This window comes from Cibotium barometz, chromosome 4 (assembly GCF_041138505.1).
Source record: "Cibotium barometz isolate CiBa-2024 chromosome 4, ASM4113850v1, whole genome shotgun sequence".
NCBI classification, from domain to species: domain Eukaryota; kingdom Viridiplantae; phylum Streptophyta; class Polypodiopsida; order Cyatheales; family Cibotiaceae; genus Cibotium; species Cibotium barometz.
Window position 1 is genome coordinate 64724960 of NC_141049.1, and position 5647 is coordinate 64730606.

General features: G+C 42.3%; 1 long non-coding RNA gene across 1 annotated transcript; it reads left to right on the plus strand.

The window, feature by feature from the left end:
• The first annotated feature begins 248 nt into the window (after positions 1 to 248).
• On the plus strand, positions 249 to 2339 carry LOC147639508 (uncharacterized). Its single transcript, XR_015263547.1, has 2 exons — positions 249 to 694; positions 2221 to 2339. It is a non-coding gene; the product is annotated as an uncharacterized LOC147639508 (long non-coding RNA).
• The last annotated feature ends 3308 nt before the right edge of the window (positions 2340 to 5647 follow it).

The window sequence follows — 5647 nt, forward strand, 5'->3', positions numbered from 1 at the left end:
AGTTTGTTGGTGATGGTTTCAATGGGCTTCTTGGCTATTGTAGGAGATTACACATGTTGTGGCTAGATGAGGCAGCTGAAAAGAGGCAAACACAATTTGCCTTCGACCAGCTTCAAGCGGCATCGACTAAGCAGATCAATAGTTTGATGCAAAGGATTAAAGAGCTCTCAGAGGAGCTTGAGGTGCAGAAGAATAATCTAGCAGATCGTGTGCGCACAATAAATCAATTTACCGATAATTATGTTCGTCTTCAACACTCCACTCGTAATCTTTGACGTCGTGTTCACCATTTCACTCACCTTCCCATTGGATATCACGCAAGGCAAAGAAAACGTAAAGCTGTTGGGTTACTTTCTAAGACAGCAGGTGCATGCAAGAGGCGTAAACAAACAACTAGGTAAAATTTTTTGTAGGAATTATAGCAACTTTGAGAAGCAATTAATGAATAAAGCATCTCTCATGGGTGACTCTTGCGATTGTAGGGCATGTGCAACAGCTATACTAGGATGTAACAACGCTGAGGACAATGTTAATGTCTCCCTTCTTCAGCATGTCCTTCAGGAGAAGGATATCATGGAAATGATAACAGGTTCTGGTAATGATAAGCTGCGGGAGACCCTTCGTCAACATTTCTTGAAGGAAATCAAAGAAATTGTCACACCCAAAGAGATGCTTGATATATGTGACTCAGCAGGTATCAGCCAGAAAGGTTACAGAGTAATGTACAGGTCAATCACTTTAGGGTTGCGAGCAAAGGGAGTTATGCAATCCTTGCTTCCAACACTTTATAGCTTACAGATGGCAAAGAACTGTGCTAATGGTGATATTGCATCCATGTTCGAGGGTGGGTACAAGTGGGTGGAGGATATTATGCCAATGCCAACAATCAAACCCTTTGAATACAATGCATATAACAATGTCTACATTGACATGGAAGTGCTACAAAAAGCAATGATTCAGTACTATGGCCTCACACTTGAAGAGACAGGTGGAAATGCCGTGTTTGTCTTGAAGCTGGATGAATGTCAAGTGGTTAAAGGTCAAAGACTGGAGCGTGTTATTTTAACCTTGATGAGCCGAGCACTTAGAGGAAAGCCTTTAGAGACCCAAGAGTTGGATGCAACTGAAGACAGCAACAATAGGGGTCAAGGGCATAAGCAAGACTACTACGGCATTCAATCAGAGAAGAACATCTGGTGGCAAGCAGCATGGGTCCTCCCAAAAGAGAACCATGATACCTTGAGGTGGTATTTTGAACGGTCTGGCATTCAACATGTCGTCTCTTGTGTTGGTCAAAAGCTTGATGTTCCCGGAATAGGCTGCTTTAACGTTGAATGGCACTTGGGTGGCGATCTAAAAACCTTAAAGTGTATGTTGGGTTGTAAAACAGGTGCGAATACTATATTCTCATGTGTTTACTGTTGTCATTCCAAGACAGCAGTAGACTCAAGAGTAAAAGGGAAACAACCTAGCAAAGGCAAAAGTCAAAAACAGGTGGGTGCAAAAAAAGCAATCGTTTTTGATGCTGAACAGAGGAAAGGATCAAAGGTATGGCATAATGGCATATTAAGTTGTGACCAGAGCAAGCCACCTAGTCGTGACCAGGAGGACAATGCTTGGAACCCAATCTTGGACATTCCACTATGTCAAGTGCATGTGTGCACATTACATGCAAGACTCAGGATTTTGGATAAGCTATTGATGCTCCACATAAACTATGTCTGGAACATGGAGCCCGAAGATTGACGAGAAGAGTCAATACATGCACTAGAGGGTGTACTTTCCTCTATGGGATTACATGCTGGAGCAGTGGTCTGAAAATCAAACCCTACACAAGACAACCCTAATAAAATTTGCATGGGTGGATCAAAGGCAAGACACTTGCTATCAAACCACTTGGGTTCTCATAGCCACACTGACTTTGAAATTTGGAAGAAGATATGTGATGTCACAACATATCGAGGAAATGATGCCAGGCTTGGCCTAAAACGTGCACATGTATGGGAGGTGTGTAATAAAATGGTCGATCTTCTAGAGCGACCTCACCTGGATGACCATGGTATTGAGGCACTTAAACAAGCCACTTGTAGATTTACAGAAGAAATGGTCGAGGCATGTGGAGAAACACACATTACTCACTACATGGTAATGTTGTATTTCTTGTGTCCTTGTAGTATGTTCTTCATACTGTTTGTTGACTTTTTGTAATTTTCTATGCAGCATATATTGTATGCACATGGGCCATACTTTCTCGATAGATATGGCTCTTTAGCACTTTGGAGCAATCAAGGCATGGAGAAATCACATTACCAAGCAAAGGCCGTGTATTTTAAGGGCACTCGCCATGGTGGTGGCAAAGTCAAGAGTAATGCACTCCATGAAATGCTCAACTGGTTCTATCGCGTTCTGGTTGGCAAAAAAGGCAGAAAACTCGCGGTAATTTGTCTCTTAGGCGTCAAATAATGAAAACTGTTAATGCAAGAAGAACTGAAGGATACAACAGATCAAATGCTAGGGAGAGACTACGGCAGTGGTGGGTAGCAAGCAAGCGTTGGTGTGGTTCCTCATGGGCTTAAACTCTCTGATTATAATCTTTTTGTGTTTTTAAATTTTCTAAAAGTTTTAAAAAATTATATTTATAGACATATTTAAGTCATTTTTCATTTATAGCCACCACATTTCAATTTCTTCTTTGTGCTCTACTCTCTCTTGCCCTCCACTATCTCTTGCACTCGTACATACCTAGGCCATGCCAGAAGAACAGGAGCAAGACTTGCGGTTTTTCGATCAACTCGGCCCACTACCTGCTACAGCAAAAAGGACAAGTCTACCTATCGTAACAGAGCAAGAGGCAAAGGAGATGAGAGAAGAAGAGCGCAGGAAGGAGGCCGAAGAAGCGCAACGCAGGAAGGAAGCTGAAGAAGCAGAGCCTAGTAGAGAAGCAGAAGAAGAGCGGCGTCAAAAAGAAGCCGAGGAAGGTCAAGGGAAACCACCGGAGATTGTTATTGAGGCCGACACCCTAGAACAGCTAGAGGTTATCTTACAGAACAGGGAGGTCGAGCTCTTGTCCTATGGCATCACGAAAGATACCATTGACAAAGAGTTTGCTCTTGTGAGGGCAGCTTGGGAGACAGAAATGCAAAAGAGACAGCAGCCCAAAGAGGACGCAAGGAGGGCAAGCCAAGCACAGCCACAAGCAGCCACAACATCCAGACGTCCAGTCAAGAAGTGTGGCAAAAGAATGGAGGGCAAGTTTCGGGACCAACAAGAAGAGGAAGAGCGTGCACAAAAGAAAAAGAAGTTCAGGTCTGAATGACCACCGTGGGAGAATCAAAGACCACCACCGCCTCCACCAGTTACAAAGAAGAAGGCGAAATCTAAAATTCTTGTCTTCCTTGAATATGTACTTGATGAGGTCAACTGGAACCCATAGGCCCTCATCACCCTCAAACATGATGGAGTACGTGCTGATGTGTTCATCCATATACTGAATGACATCTGTAAAAGCATCCGCGTGTAGATGCATTGTTGCACGCACATCAATTGCTCCCTCAAACATAGGGACGATCTCATCAACCCTATGAAGTAACTCAAGCTTTCCTAGCTGTGCAATAAGTGCGTCAAGTAGAGGTGCCATGACTATGAGTGATTGCAAGAAATAGAGAGTGTGTGATACAGAAAGGTGTGCGAAATTGAGAGCAAGTGTTAGGAGAGAATGATAATTGTCAATTGATAAAAATGAGTAAAGTATCGTTTATAAATGGGCGACCTTGTTATAAAATTTTTAAAAACTTTTAAAATTTTTAAGTACCAAAATTTTTTAAAAAAATGGTATGCGAAAGCAAGAACGCATCCTTCCATCGTAAGGTCATTTCTAATTTACTAGTGGCTCAAGCCACAGATGCTTGTGTGACCAACCTTACACTATCACAAAAAAATAAAACTTGCACAAGACAATTGAAAAACCTTAATAAGACAGTGAGGCAAAAAATTGAAATTGTATTTACTTCAATTCAAGATTACATATCCAGTGGTTATCTGATAGCTACACAGCCAGGGAAAGTAATTTCTCTACAAAGAAAAGATCGTTCCTGCCTTTTGCGCACTACTCTACCATTGATTATCAAAGCAAAATCACCACTCAGTGAGAATCGAAGAACTAAGTAGTCACGTAAGTTGGCAAGGGACCAGTCATCATTCACAGTAACATCTTCTACATCCCCACCTTGCATGGATATATGTAGCACACCCTGTTCTGTAGAGGTTGTGTCGGAGTCTACTAACGCCTCCCATTCTCCATTTGTAAGCTTCCATCGCCTGTAAGGAAACACAATGGACAACTGTTGCTTGGCAATATGATAGCGCATCACAACCTTCTCAACTATTACTCCGCATCTGATGGTGTCTCCATTGTGTTGAACAACTTTTTTATCCCATGCAGGTGATAAGAAACAAGTCAGAGCTCTCTCCCCCTTTGCAATCCATAAAGTTGGGGTACGATGTGTGTCACTTGTACGGAACAGGTACACAAAGAGGTGTAGAGGTATCAAGCAGGTTATGGTTGCTTTGTGAGATCCATATGTGCACTTCATAGCATTTTGCACCTTGCTTTCGATCTGCAAAAAACAAGCCATGGCCACTGAAGCATTGTCTGGAATTGGCCATTCAATAGATATGAGAGTTGGCGTAGGTTTTGGAACTAATTTTCCAGTACCATTTGCTGTCGTGGGAACCACATATGTATCCTCATAGAAGAAGATCTTTCGTGCAAGAAGTTGTGCAGCTGGACACCCTCCAAAGATTAAACTACCAAGCTCCACATGGTATGCTTCAAAGGTTCCTGAAATTGCCTCCATAGGCTCCCACTCACTATAGTTTGAGGGAAAAATATCTACGCAGAGGAACCCAAGAACAATCAAAGCAGTGCTCAGTATACCATTATTAGCACACAATTGATTTAAAAACAAGAATATAAAGTGGTGAAATAACTTACAATTTGCAGGAAATCGGTGACGTTGGTCATGGTCTGCTAGTTTCAGCTCTGTTGCCTTGTAAACATGTTGGACTTTGGCTAGCTTTTTTCCATCACGATCTTGTTTGAGCTCCAATATCCGCCCTTTCCAATGGTGACTTTGTATATCAACGTATCGCTTTGACACCTTGTGGGTTCCTCTTCTACTAGGCTGCATCGTAATCCAATTCCACTTCTCGTACTGTTTGATGTTCCAGTGCCCATCCTCATCTTGACCACTGCTACAAGAGAGAGATTGAATACTGATCGGAGGCCTTCGAGCTCTAGAAGAAGACATCATATGTATATATTAGGGAGATTATAAACCTTGATGGCAAAGGAAAATAGAATGGTGAGAAACAAACTTAGACTAGGGAGATGTACAAAAGAGAAGGAGTTGTAGAGCAAGTTCCAAGGGCTTGGCTGTGCTATTACTGCACTTTGAAAGAGGATATTAGAGGGGGTGAGAGGAGACAATGAGTAAGATTATGAGAGCCAAAGCATTTGCAACTCAAGCTTCCATGGCTTGGCTCCACTGTTACACTCTGTAAAAGGAGGTTGGACAAGGTAGAAGGATGAAGTAAGGAAATGTAAGTGAGGATCAAACTTCCATAGCTTCTGAGAGGAGGTTGCAGA